The sequence below is a fragment of the Danio rerio genome, chromosome 18 (genome assembly GCF_049306965.1).
Source record: "Danio rerio strain Tuebingen ecotype United States chromosome 18, GRCz12tu, whole genome shotgun sequence".
NCBI classification, from domain to species: domain Eukaryota; kingdom Metazoa; phylum Chordata; class Actinopteri; order Cypriniformes; family Danionidae; genus Danio; species Danio rerio.
This window is the reverse complement of record NC_133193.1, coordinates 50,011,066-50,026,907: the sequence shown is the minus strand read 5'-3', so window position 1 is coordinate 50,026,907 and position 15,842 is coordinate 50,011,066. Positions and strand designations below refer to the sequence as shown.

At 34.8% G+C, this 15,842-nt stretch overlaps 1 protein-coding gene across 20 annotated transcripts in view; it reads left to right on the top strand.

The window, feature by feature from the left end:
* gramd1bb (GRAM domain containing 1Bb) overlaps window positions 1-15,842 on the top strand; it is a 242,619-nt gene that overhangs the window by 52,245 nt on the left and 174,532 nt on the right. For 12 of the 20 annotated variants that reach the window (XM_021467918.3, XM_073929684.1, XM_021467917.3 and 9 more), the window contains exon 1: window positions 6,633-6,872. The exons of the other annotated variants lie outside the window; for them this stretch is intronic. The gene's annotated coding sequence lies outside the window, so the exon portion shown is untranslated. Of the gene's footprint in view, window positions 1-6,632; window positions 6,873-15,842 lie in introns of those variants that run through there. 20 annotated transcript variants of the gene reach the window in all.

Here is a 15,842-nt window from a genome sequence, read left to right as displayed (position 1 = left end):
AATAATTTTATAATAAAAAATATAAATAATTTTATTATAATATTTTTATGCCAATAACAATTATATATATATATATATATATATATATATATTTAAATGGATATTTGGAAGAAGAAAAAATATTTATACAGTTGAAATCAGAAATATTAGCCCCCCCTGAAGGCCCCCCCCCACCGACCCTGAATTATTAGACCCCCTGTTTATTTTTTCCCTAATTGTTGTTTAACAGAGAAGATTTTTTTCAACACATTTGTAAACATAATAGTTTTAATAGGTCATTGCAACTGGAGATGGGAAGTGCAGCATTTTATTTAGATTTATTATTAAATTTCAGAGAAATAATTTATTGATTCATTATATATATAATGAATCAATTATTATATATTTATTGAATCATTTATAGGATTTTCCCTAACTGAGATAGTGAATATAAACATTTGCATGGACATCTTAATAAAGGAATAAACACATTAAGGATGTTTGTTTGCTGAAATTTGTATTAAAATCTGTTTTATTTATATTGTGCAACGTATATTAGTAAATTCTTTATGCATAGTATATATATTGAAAAGGGGAAAAACAATAAATCATTGTATGAATGCTGTAATGTTTAAATTATTTACCATTAAAAACGCGTGAAGGTCGCGTGACCATCAGGAAGAACGCAGCATTTCATTTCTCACAGGACGCGTTCTCTGTTCTCGTAGTCTCCAGAGTTCATTCTTCCGAGGACACCTGGCAAGACCGGTCTCCACAAGAACGCAAGTCCGTTCTCTGCATTTTTTGAATTGAGAAACAGCCATTGTCTGTTGTTTTGCGTTCCTTCTATGATGTCTGTGTTCCTGGTTTGTTTTGCCTTGTATTAGTTTGTCTTCTTGTGTCATGGTTTTTTCATTAAATGTTTAAATGCTGTGTTTGGATCCACTCTTTGCTTTTTCCCTCCTCTGAACTTTACACCGGATGGGTAACACAATGTCATCTTTGTATCTAAAATGTCGTAACGGAGTCGATGAGATTCAATAACAGTTGTCATCAGCAAGCAGACAATCTCATTCACATGATTATGAACTCCCCCTCAAGTAAAGTGTTACGGATTTATTTTTTGTTTTTGTGCATATCAAAAAAGTTGAATTTTATTTATTTATTTATTTATTTTATTTTATTATTTTTTTATGAATTCATATCTCTTGTGCTTCCTCAAAGATCGCATAGGTGTCAGCTAGTTAAACATTACCGATCACTGGTGTTTCAGAGCAGGCTGTGCAGGAGAAGAGATGGTTAATGGTGGCTGTGTTACAGACTGCTTTGTCATCAAACGGCACACAGGAATGCACAACATCAGCAGGAGACCATCCACCAATCAGAGACAGCGGTGACTGTCATGTGACAGATCACCTTTAGAAGCAGTAATCAATTTTGTATATAAAGCAGAAGTCTAAAAGTCAGTGTGCAGCTTTAAAAATGATTGGACTTTGCTGTTTCGGAAACATTATTCAGTTCCAGTCAATGTAGATGTAAAGATTTCTTCGTTTTTTTTTTGTCCCTGTTTTTTGCATTTATGATATTAGAGGCACATAAACTCTTCAGTTCTTTTGTTTTTGTTTATTCTTAACTAAAAGCGTAAAGTTTTAATATCAAAATGTTATTTTGTGTGATATTGCCATCTAAACATAGACACTCTCAGAAATAAAGGGGGTAGTGCCTTTTCAAAAGATACACATTTGTACATAAAAGGTCCATAATGGTACCTTAAAGGTTTATATTAATACCTAAAAAATTAAAGAGAGACACTTTTGTACTTTTTAGGTAGTGATGTGTACCCTTGTGGTATGAATATGGACGTTTTTGGTACAAATGTGTATCTTTTGAAAAGGCTCTACCCCAGTGACAGCACTCATAACTTTATTTCTGAGAGTGTAGCCAGGAGATGTGTGACTTTTGACCTATTACTTTTCTGTACTGCTGCAGGACTAATTTCATATATTTATTTATGAGATGGTCATGTTTTTTTGTTTTTTTTTACGTTACTTTAGCATCAATTATAATATATTATAAATATATATTATATCTATTAGCATTAAAAAACTCTGCTCTGCCTGACAAAAGTCTTGTCGTCGTTGGAATGGCAGCAAGACTTTTGTCAGGTAGTGGAAATGATGCACAGTAAAGGTCATATATATATATATATATATATATATTTATTTATTTATTTATTTATTTACTTATTTTTTACTTTTTATTTTAAAAAGTAATTTTTAACTCAATTTACCATAAAACTTATCTTTCAGCCAGTTTTAAGTTAACTACACTCATTTCATTTGATAAAGTTGTCTGTTGGGTTTTACAGTGTACAATAACATTTCTTAAAGTTCTCCATGTATTTATTGCTGATGACACTGATCTGGACAGACTGTTGTGCATACATTTAGTTTATTATAGTTTTTAAAACTTTTAAACATTTGTCCATTTTTATTGTTATTGTTTAAAACAAGAACTTGCTTGTTTTGACACAATATCTAAAATATTATTATTATTATTATTATTATTATTATTAAATAATTATTGTTTTATTAAATGTATTAAATTATAGTACATTTTTGAAAGGGGAAGTAAAAATATTTTCCATCTGGACCATTCAAAAAACTCCTTAGCAAGCAGCCCTGTATGGGTCTACATTTTTATTTATACTGGTCTTAAACATGTCTTCAAAAGTCTTCAGTTTAACTAGGTGAAACCTGCAGAAACTCTGTCTTCATGCACTCTAATTAGCAACACATGATGCATATTAATACAGTTAAATTAAAGTCATGGTTGTGAGAGTAAAAATAATGGTTTATTGGTTTAATTAAGATTTTTAAAGTATTTTGATGATGTTGTTGATCATTATTTAACTTAATGTTGTGTGTAAATTAATCAAAGGTTTCTGTGTTAATTGATTTGGAAAAGTTGAAATAACTAACTGGATGGTTTCTGTTGATTTTAATTTGCACACCCATGAAGTGCAAGAGAAGTTTGACAGTCATATATATATATTTACAGTAGACGTAATCAACATCTACAAATAAAATGCTACAATTGTTTGAGGAATAAAGTTGAATAAACTCAAAGTTGAGTTGATGTACTGTAAATGTATTTAAGTATAATGTTAATCTCTGATTTATATTTAATACAACAGTAAACAGCAAATGTCACCTGATGCTTTTACCCACAGCTTGAACGTCATTTACTGCATTTTTATGAGTAATCAACTTTAACAAATAAAAGCTGCAATTATAATAGTCGAGCATAATTTCACTAAAAATATCCTACAATGGGTTTTCTTTTCAAATAATATTTATGTACTCTAACTGCATTTGTTAAATGTAATGCTCAGGCTCTGATTTATATTTAGTACAACAGTAAACAGCAGATATCACCTGATGCTTTTATCCATAGCAACTTATAATTATTACAATGACAGTCTCCCTATAGAGCAACTTGAGGTGTGACACACATGGGCACACACACACACACACACACACACACACACACACACACACACACACACACACACACACACACACACACACACACACACACACACACAATTTTTTCTCATCATCATGATAGCATGCAGTCTCAGTAAATGCAAAAAGCCTTTTTATACTTGACAATGTAAATATAACTTTCCATTATGACTTTGTTTAATGTTTTCATTTATTTATACGATTACAGATGATTGCAGAGCGGGTTTGTTATTCGCCTGAAAGGCAAGGTCTTAAATCCTTAAATTGTGCATTACATGGTTGATGCACATTTCATTCTGCAGACCAGCAGATGACTTTGCATGGCAGAAGAAGTTCCTTTAAACTGTGTAAACGTGTTACAATATGCCTATGATAGGAAAATGGTTGAATGGTGACATTATGATTAATGATGATGTGTGTATTTATATGTGTACGTATATTGTCATATATTGATTTATGTATTCTGTATGCAAATGAAAGTACCATCCAGTTGGAGTGCACATTTTCAACATAATTGAACTAATAAACTTAATGCGATTTGATATAACAAATAAGTGATAAAACAAACAGTGAAACATAAATGAAACCAATAACTTCTGTAATAATATCAATAAATCCAAAGTGTTTTAATTTCTTCTTTTTAATTTAGAACACAATTGGATTCTATCTGTTGTGGAGTATGGAGCCGCACCAATTTTGCACCTGAATTTTAAGTAAACTAATTCTATTGACCTTATTCTAAAATGCGGAAGTGCGCCTGTTTTCGCGATTGTCTTAGAACTTCCGATTCAGTCGCCTATGGGAGAAATGACTAGGAATAATAAACGGCAGAAAATGGTCAAACTACTTGCTCAACAAACAAATGTTTGCATGACTACACAGACCAAGTAGCATAATATAATAAGAAAATATTAAATTGCAACATCAAGCAGCGTAACGAGCAGTTGTTAACGTCAAAAAATTAATGGAAGTGAATGTGACCGGAAGTCGCGAGACAAAAAGATTCAAATGGCAGCGCCCACTTGCCAGCTGAGAATAAAGTGAATAGGTGATTGGATTTTTCTATAGCTAGATATATTTCAACTTTATTCATATCTTTTAACTGATTAAAGCCAATAGTATTGAATTTAACAGATTTACATAAATTTTGACGACATACATACTAGGCATTGGACGATAACCATTTTCAAGGTATTCCGCGGTTTGGAAAAGTCATGGTTTTAAAACCACCCAAATTTTCTGTAATACCAGCCTGATCTCACGAGGAAACATACGTATTGTACGTTTGGTCAGTTTAGTGGTAGTTGAGTTCAGTCGTACGAAAATGTGCGATTTTTAAAAAGGAGGCGTGGCACCCAACCCAACCCCAAACCTTATTGGGTGATGAGCAAATCGTATTAAATTGTACAAATTAGATCGAATGAATTCATATGTATTAGCCACTAAATCCAAAAAGTTATGAATTGCGTTGGTAATACCGTCCCTAAGGTATGTGTTCAATATATATATATATATATATATATATATATATATATATATATATATATATATATATATATATATATATATATATATATATATAATAAAACTAATAAAAAAATGTACAAAAAAAACATGTATATATATATATATATATATATATATATATATATATATATACACATACATTTTTTTTGTACATTTTTTTATTAGTGTTTTTTAAGACAATAGTATTTCCAGCAGAAAAGATATCCAAAGGTGGCGTTTTAAATTGTTAAGAAATCAGTGTTTTTGAAACAAATGAAGACAGCAGAAGTCAGTGATTCATTTTAAATATTTAACTTGACATGTTTACTGCTCTAAAATTATTTTAAATCTTTCAAAAAATAAAATGAATTGTTTTCAAAAAGGAAAAAAACATTTTAAAGAACAAATTTTAGAGCAGTAATCACAGTACCGCGAAACCGTGATATTTTTATTCAAGGTTAACATACCATCAGAATCTTATACCGGTCCATGCCTAATACACACAAAAAAAGACCAATTAAATAAAATAAAAAGGTTACAAACTGTTAGAAACTTCATCGTTAGTTTACTGTACAGACCAGACAGTCAGATTGACTTGTAATGTTCATTCAAATGTATTCAGCTTGTTTTGGCCTTTCATTGGAACCCTTGCTTCTTGTTTCATCACTCTCTATCACTTTTGCTGAAACTTTGGCTGAAGCCAGTGGTTCATGGCTTATAACGAGTGGGAAAGCCAATGAATGAAAAAGTATATGGAAACTGTTTTCTATTTGAATATGTGTGTGTTAAAGTAAGTGAAAGGAGATGGACTTTTAATGATGATCTTTTGTGGCTGTTCAATCGCTGCATGATTGACTGCATGATGGTTCACTTTATAAAATCATTACCCTACCCTAACCGCTGTTTACAGTATTAGACGTTTTTACTCTGTAATATTACTATAATTTAATACATTTTGTTAAACGACAGCAATAAAGTATTGTTTATTTGTAAGCCTTGGTGATTTTCTTATGATTTGTCTGTCACTACTTGTGTATATTAACAAATAAATACAAATAAATTATAATTTCTAAAATTATATTATAGTTCCTAAAAATTTGGGTCACGGCTTAATGACCATGTAAAAATGTGGGTCCCATGGCCAAACTAGTTGAGAACACTTGGTTTAAACCTTCCAATACCAATAAACATGTCTCTAATCATCACTTACACCTATTAATACCATTAAATCTGTACCATCCTAACCATAGCAGTAAACCCAACGCTTTTTGAATGCAATTGAATGGTAGACAAATAACCAAAGCAAGATCACATTTTCCTTTCTAATAATTCCTGTTGAATCGGAGTGTTAATATGGATAACCCTGTCTAAACAGTTGATATTTTTAAATGCAACTCAGTGGTACCACTTAGCTAAAGCAGGATCATATTTTGCTTTGTAATAATACCTGCTAATGAATCAGAGGGTTAATATGGAAAATAATTGGTGCACACACGTGCAGACACACACTCATTTCTCCATAAACAAACATGGATGTGAGAACGAGCCAATCAGGGGTTAGAGGAAGAGGGAGCAAGAGAGAGAGAGGGAGAGAGAGAGAGCGTACGATGAGCTGAAGGCAGAGCTGGAGTAAGACTGAAGAAAGACAGCAGGAGGAGAAAGAGAGAGAGAAAGAGGTGCACTGTAGCACCTCACACAAACGCTACAGAATCAGTTCGTCTGCTGAAAGTGAGAGAGCGATTGAGAAAATAGAGAGAGAGTTGTAAGACAGAGTTGTCAGTGGTCTTTGCGCCCTGTGCTGGAGCAGATGGCAAAGCAAAGTCAAGCGCTCTGCTAGTGTGAGTCTTCAGCTGCTGCAAGGTAACGGAGCATCAAGCTTTTCTCCTGCTTTCTGTGTGTGTTTGCCACTCTGCTTCATTTATTTTGCACTGTTTTTGTTCTTGCGGCATGCTGTGTGTGATAGAGTGTGTGTGTACGCATGCATACGTAATACTGAACGTACTGTAGAGTAAAGCCTAACCTTATTAAATATCCATTAAAGCTTAGATGACTTCTGCTGGCTGTGCGATGCAGAACATAACCATGAGGGGTTCGTAGATTCATGTGTATGAATCTGCTGTAGGGGAAGAGCGTGTACTTTTTTTCCTTCGCTAGATCATTCTAATAGTATTGCAGTGTGAGAAATAAATTTTTAAAAGTTTAGTCATTGAATTTTTTTGAGCTCATAAAATGCACAGGTAGTACTAAAAGCTGTCATTTAAGGGGACCGATTATGCACAAACACTTTTATAAGGGGTTTAAACAGTTGTGCGGCAGCAGTGTGTGAAAATAATCAGCTTATAATGCTCAAAAATAACCAATTCTACTTGTTATAATCACACTTGATATAAACAGTCTGCAGAAACACTGTGATTGACATTCTGTCATTGTAGGGTGAAGCCCCGCCCATTAATGATGATCTATCCCTCATTAGCATAGACAGCCCTGAGTGAGAAGCAGCCATCTGCTATTACAGTTTTCGCTTCTTAGATAATGTCAGCGACTAATGCCGTCTTCAGACTGCATGAGTTTAGCCCTGATTTTGACTCGCCGACGGGTTTTGAGAAATCGCCAGCAAATCACAGACAAATCGGTGCTCATGCACGTGAGTAACAATCACACAGTTTGAACAATCAAAGACGCGATCTGAGAGAATCGCAGATGAGTCTCCCACACCCGTCAGATATTTGGCATGCTAAATATCTGGATTTAAATCCATGCGGTGTGAAATGTGTCCTGACTGAAAATAACATCGGCGATTACCTACAGCCAATGAGAGAGCAGCATCCACTAGTATGGGTGGATGGGGGAGATGTTAAAAGGGCTTTTTTGGCACAATAGCCTAGTGGTTAGCATATGGTGCTATAGCACATGAGGGCGTCCCGAGTTCGAATCCCAGCTCGAGGACATCCCCCCCCCCAACCCCCACCCCCCCCTTCTCTCCAACTTCACTTCCTGTCTAAATACTGTCCTATCTAATAAGGCAAAAAGGCCAACAAAACTTTAAAAAGGGGCTTCTTTTTGGTCTATTTGGACCAAGAAATGGAGGAAAAACTAGTGGGAATTTGGCAGGAGCACCTTTGTCTTTTTGACACGTCATCTGAGCAATATCACAAGTGGGTCAAAAAAGAAAAATGTTGAAGGGAAATTGCTAATACCATTCCAAACCCTCATTATGTATTTAATAACAAAAGATATACAATGTGACCTCGCGTTGTTTCTAAGCATGGACCAGTGTAAGATTCTGACGATCTGATAACCTAGGATAAAAATTTCACGGTTTTACGATATTGTGATTACGGTTTTAAAATCTTCTGTTTTAAAATCTTTCTTGTCGGCTTAGTCCCTTTATTAATCCGGGGTCGCCACAGCGGAATGAACCGCCAACCTATCCAGCCAGTTTTTTTACGCAGCGGATGCCCTTCCAGCTGCAACCCATCTCTGGGAAACCGACACACACTCATACATTATGGACAATTTAGCCTACCCAATTTACCTGTACCGCATGCCTTTGGACTGTGGGGGAAACCAGAGCACCCGGAGGAAACCCACGCGAAGGCATTGAGAACATGCAAACTCCACACAGAAACGCCAACTGAGCTGAGGTTCGAACCAGTGACCTTCTTGCTGTGAGGCGACAGCACTACCTACTGTGCCACCGCCTCGCCTGTTTTAAAATATGTTATTTTTAATTGTCTGGGTAAAAAACAAAACTTCTCCCCCATTGAACTCAATATATTTTATTTTAAGAAACATTTGAAATATTTTGGAGCAATTCAAATGATTCATTGGTATTCTGCTGTCTTCATTAGTATCAAAAACACAGATTTCATTACAATTTAAAACAACATCTCTGGATATCTTTTCTGCTGGAGATATTGTTGTCCTAAAAACACAAAAAAAATCTTTACATATACTGTAGGAACAGTATAGCTGAACATTTTGGTGGTTTTAAAAACCTGACTTTTCCAAATCACGATATACCTTGAAAGCGGTTATCATCCCATGCCTTGTTGTTTCCCTTTCACCTCTCATTAGAGAAGCAACAATTAACCGATTTCTCTATTAACCGTGATTTAATTCATCACAGTTAATTAATCGTAAAGGATTCTCGACACCGTGTATCTGCACGGAACAAAACTGCTGTCACTAAACCAAGTTATGCCAACTGTGTGCTAGTTCAAAGTTCCTAGCTTGTACACCGCGGCTAATACGCACGCACACTGGATTAACTACAGTATGGCTGAGGCTATTAACTAAGGGCAGTTCATATATTTCTTCTTTTGTGCGCGCAAGTTCACTAATTCCAATAGAGGAAGAACTGACAGATCAGCTTTGTATACCGATCCCTACTTTGTATAGAATATGCTCATTTCTACATCAAAGAGATAAAGAAAAATACTAAATGAAAAATACTAAACAATTTTGCAATATAGTTAATCAAAACCTTCAGCAGCCTTTGACTACATTTGTTCTCTTTAAAAGGAAGATAATTAGCGAGTATGAAGCTTAAATTTACATTAGGCAAACACAATTTTTAATAATTAATGTTAAATTAAATTAAATTATTTATTTATTGTTCTGTCGTTTATTTTCAGTGTAAAATTGTTACTTATGGGCAACGCAGTAGTGCAAGAAGGTTGTTGGGATGCTGGTTCGATCCTCATCTCAGTTGGCGTTTCTGTGTGGAGTTTGCATGTTCTCCCTGCGTTCATGTGGGTTTCCTCGCGTGGGTGCTCCAGTTTCTGAGCTGATAATAATAAATCCAGCCTTATTGTTCTTATACACATACGCTGTGTGTTTAACCAGAATTGCGTATAGTAATGCAAATTACTTTTAAATTAAGGTATAATGTCTGTATTAGACTGTGGAGTGTGATTCATGTGTAGTAGGCCTATAAATGCGTTATATAAATACACATTACATTATTCCATGATGAACTAAACGCATGATTTGTGTCAGTCAGTATTTGGCAAGAATGTAGCTCCACATTACACTGTGACAACAGATTAGTAAATCACTGAATAGACAAAAAGTAGATGTAGAAATCAATATGTTTGATTTGTTTCCATTACTTGGACAACAGACTGCACAGCCACTCTTTTCATTTTTGTGTTTCTGAATTTATTTATTTTTTACAAGTGTTTAATGTATCTACTTCTGGATCTGGTAGGTCTGTTGTTTTTGTCCAGTCATTCCAGTTTGCATACTTCTTCATATTGAGACAGAATTGAATGTGAATGTTCTCCAGTGATCTATAAGGGTTAGATCGCTGGTGATCGTGATAGACAGCAGTTGTTTATACTGTTTACTATAATAACGAAAATTATTATTATTATTATTATTATTGTTGTTGTTGTTGTTGTTGTTGGTATTATTATTATTATTATTATCATGCTAAAGTGAACTGATGTATTTTTATCTTTATTGTATATCAATAGCATTTAAATATTTATGACAGTTTTAATGCAGATTTTGTAAGTTAGTTCTATTATTTTTCCTATATTTTTTTTCTTTTTATTGTTTATATATTTATTAAGTTATAGTTTTGTTGTATATTAATGTCTGTCTTTTAACTTTTTTATTATTTAAGACATTTTGATGGAGTTTTAGTAAGTTATATTCTAATTTTTTATACATTTTTTTATTTTTTTATTTTATATTTTTATATTTAGTAAGTTACATTTTTATTTTTAATGTATTTTAATAGCAGTCTTTGCATTTTTATATTTAAGACACTTGGTATTTTTAGTATTATTAATATTATTATTATCATGCTAAAGTGAACTGATGTATTTTTTATCTTTATTGTATATTAATATCTTTGTGCTTTTAAATAGTTAGGACAGTTTTAATGCAGATTTTGTTTTAGTTCTTATTATTTTTTATGTATATTTTTTATTGTTTATATATGTATTAAGTTATAGTTTATTGTATATTAATGTCTGTATTTTTGCATTTTATTATTTGATGCATTTTATTATAGAGTTTCAGTGACTTCTATCCTTATAATTTATATACCTATATTTAATAAGGTATATTTTTAATTTCAATGCACATTAATAGCAGTCTTTTTGCATTTTAATATTTAAGATACTTTTTATTGCCTTTTTAATGAGTCCTATTCTAACATTTTATAAATTTTAATCTATTTTTTATTTAAAATGTATATATTTAATAAGTTATATTTTAATTTTTATGTATTTAAATAGCAGTCTTTTTGCATTTTAATATTTAAGACACTTTTAATGCACTTTTTGTAGGTTCTATTTTAGAATTTTATATTTATTTTATATTTAGTAAGTTTTCTTTTTATTGTATATTAATAGCGGTCGTTTTGCATTTAAATATTTGAGTCCATCTTTTAATGCAGTTTTAGTAAATTCAATTCTATTTATTTATTTTTGTATATATTTTCATATGCAGTAAGTTATATTTTTATTTCTATAATATAATAATAGCAGTCTTTTTGCGTTTTAATATTTAAGACACATTTGAATGCAATTAGTAATAATTTGGTCCAATTATTAGTAATTTGACAGCCCTACTTTGTAGTTATTCCAATTTGTAATTACATTTCGGCTAATATCACATTATCAGGATGACAGCTTTTCAAAAGGTACACATTTGCAGATTTCAGGTAATATGTAGAATGCTAATCAACAGTATACTGTATATCTCAAGATACTGCCCCAATGACAGCTTTATTTTTGAGATTGCTTTTTAATTCAGTAATTCTGTCAGCATTTTGGATCTGATATCAGCTCTGAGGTGGCGTACTTGTATTTCGAAGCTTTTAAAAGATAAAAAAAGCCATCAGCATGTTGATTAGAATGCATCATGAAGTATAGTGAGAGACTTCTGTAATATTGAGCGCATTTATCTGCGAAGGCTGTAATGAGCGTTGAGAAGGCTGATATATGGAGGGCAGAGGAGAAACATCCATCAGGGTTAAATCTCCCGCGGTGTGGAGCGTCTGAGAGTCATCAGCCCACAGAAATCATAACTCATAACTGAGCTTCTATGTAAATAAACTCTGAGCTCAGGGCACAGCCGGATTGCTCCGTGGCGCTGCTAATAAAATGAGTAAATGAATGACGTTCTGCAGGGTGGAATAAGGTCAGCAGAAATCTATTAATTCAGCAGACGGGGACAGATGTGTTAAAGGAGACCTATTGTGGCACTTTGTACAAGATGTAAAATAAGTCTCTGATGTCCCTACTAGAGTGTGTGTGTATGTGTGTGTTTCAGCTAAAAATACAGCACAAATAATGTTTTATAGCTCTAAGAAACTGCCTCTTTTAGGCTTTTATCCTAATTGTGTCGTTTTGGTGACTGTCGCTTTAAATTCAAATGAGATTGTGCTCTTTTCAAAAGAGGGAGGAGCTACAAATGATTATGCATCAGCATAGCGGCTGATTCAAAACAGGACTAATGTTATCTCTGTGAAAAACTGAATGTCAAAACAAGTCTATGGTGACTACAGTGTTCATTTGTGCATCATAGAACTCATTTATAAAGTTTCTTAGTCTCTGACATTACCTTTTTACGCTAATGAGGGAGAGTGGGCGGGGCTTTCCCCCTCTGATGACACGCAAAAAAGAGAATGTAAACCAGAGTCTTTCTGCAGACTGTTAAATATCAAGTGTGATTATAACAAATTTAATTGATTATTTTTGTAATATTAGTGGCTGGTTATATTCACACACTGCTGCCACACAACTGTGTTTAAACCATAGACTGTAAAATAAATGGATGTAGTATCAGTGACGTCACCTATAGGTTTCTGAACACTGCAAAAGAAGCTACAAGTAGGCGCGGCCAACTGTCGCCATTTTGTTCGCGCGTCATCGCACCCGCGGCGGAATACCAAGCGAGGGCAAAGAGGCTATACGGGGCAGAGAGTGAGCGGATACAGATAACTGCTGGCATTTTGCTTGGTCCTGGCTTAGACAGACTTTACTTTGGGAGAATGCTTAAAGGGCACCTAGGTTACCCCTTTTTTCAGATTTAATATAAGTCTTTTGCGTCTCTAGAATGTGTATATAAAGTTTCAGATCAAAATACCCATCAGATTTTTCATTATACCTTTTACAAGATGCTGTTTTATACTGATTTCCAGCAGGGGGTGGTTTTGTCGTACTGCGCCTTTAAGACGAGTTTTTCCCGCCCACTTTCTCACCCACTACATGCCTCCTCCCTCAGCTGCGTCAGACAACAGACAGACTTAAAGGAAGAAGGTCTCACGTAGCGTTTGTGAGATACTACTGTAAGAACTAACCTTTACTAATCAGTATTGATGAGTCACACACAATATCGTTACAAAGTTAACGCGTGCGCGCGCACACACACACACACACACACACACACCACAGATGACACACACACACACACAGGCAGGCAGACAGAGCGCGCTTAGCTTAGTTAAGGCTAACCTCAAGTACTTTGTGGATATCTGTTATGCTAATGTACAAAATAAACCTGATTTAACTTCCACAAACCGGGATTGAAGCGTCTTCTTTTATAATTGTTCTGACACGCGGCTGTGCTGATGAAGTAAAGCTGAAGTAAAACGCTGTAATTAATTACACACATACTCTGTTTTAAAACACTTTAAACATGTGAAACTTACTCTTAATCACATTTGATGATGATTGCTGATCCTAGCGAACACAACAGACCTTTTATTCCCGGTTGCTTTGCGTATGTCTGCCTGGTCTTGTTGAGATATACAAGTGACTACCAGAACATGTTAATGCGCGCAGCTGTCAATCAATTCGGTGGGCGGGGGGACCGCACTCCTACGTAATGGTGCGATCGATTTGAAAACAGCTCCAATTGGCCGACCCTTTTTTTTGTAGTTAAATTGAAAAAAAAGGACTGGGTGTGTTCATATCACCCCAGTATGACGGTCTATACACTATACCAACACACAGATCTGTCCAAACAGCTTGAAAAGTAGATTTTTTACCATAGGTGCCCTTTAATACTTTATTACCTGTGACTTGTTTCTCTAATCATATGTGCTTGGCTGTATATCAATTAAGTATTTTAACTTTTAAAAACACTGCTGTAATGCATTGAGTCACTAAGCCAGTGGTCACCAAACTTGTTCATGGAGGGCCGGTGTCATGCAGATTTTAACATTAATCAAACACAACTGAACAAGCTAATCAACAGCTTACTAGGTATACTTGAAACACCCAGGCAGGTGTGTTGAGGCAAGTTGGAGCTAAACCCTACAGGGACACCGGCTCTCCAGGACTGAGATTGGTGACCCCTGCACTAAGCATTGTTCTTATGACGTTTTTCTACAGGATGCAAACGCGAATTACTTCCAAACACTTCAGATATAGTCTGTGTTAGTAAATGCAAGACCAATGATGAAATCTTGCAAAACACTGTATGTTAACACTTCAGATGACTGTTGTAGAGCCTACAGCTAATCAATCTGTCAGATTCTGGAGTGCATTACAGCTCTAAAGAAAAATATAAATGATAAAAGATCGTAAATAAAAATAGAGATGGTATATAAGTATATAACTTTACTCAAATGAGGCCACGTGAATGGTTTGTGAGCACACTTAAGTGCACACAGCAACCCATATCATCTGATAATTGTAAGAAATAAGTCCAAAAGGCAACTGACTGTGTAAAGCCACATAAAACAACACAAAAATGTAATGAATATGCCGAGTTCAGCGGCTAATCAGCCGGAATCAGCTGAGGTGAAGTAATGGCGACCAATGAGGCCTAGCTGTCACTCAAGTGGCCACGCCCTTAATTATGTAAACTTAATATAGAATAACATTAAAGGAAAAAAATTCACCCCATCACAGCTGTCATGAAGGATAATATTAACTATATGAACCAAAATCGTTCTTTGTACCACGCTGTCAACACCTTTTTTCTGTTGTAAAATTGGCCATTCTAGCAGTGGGCTCAATTGAAATGTGCTCCATATGGAGCTAGGACTAGCAGAATTTCGATGAATTGTAGTTTCAGTTACTTACGTATTGGCTTCCCGAGGGAGAGCAGGAGGTTGCCGCTTGGTTTAAACCCCTTATAAGGGTGATTTTTGCCTAGTAAGTGCCTTTTAAATGCAGTCACTCCTCGAGGAGAGAGCAGTTTAATAATGTGAAGCGTATTTTCTGTTGGGTTTCTTCAGGAGTGTGATATTCTGTTCAGTCCTCAAACTCTAAATCAGATCTGATTGTACACCTTTGTAGGACTTTTATCAGGAAAGGGATGTTGGATATGAGTAGATATTAAGAAGCAATCCACCCACTTTACTGAGCCAACATTATAATCATGGAAAGAATGTGGGGGGAACATTTTAGTGACTTTTCCAAAGCAACAGTATACTGACTACAAGCTGTTAAAACATGTTTGCTGGTTCGAAGAAGGTCGCTGGTTTAAGTTCCGGCTGGGTCAGTTGGCATTTTCTTTTTTGGTTTAGTCCTTTTATTAATCTGGGGTCCCCGCAGCGGAATGAACCGCCAACTTATCCAGCTTATGTTTTACGCAGCGGATGCCCTTCCAACTGCAACCCATCACTGGGAAACATTCACACACACTCATTCACACACATACACTACGTACAATTTAGCTTACTCAATTGCCCAATTACCCAATTCACCTACAGCACATGTGTTTGGAATGTGGGCGAAACCGGAGCACCCGGAGGAAACCCACGCCAACACAGGGAGAACATGCAAACTCCACACAGAAATGGAACCAGAGACCTTCTTGCTTTGAGGCTATTGTGCTACCCACTGCGCCACTGTGCTG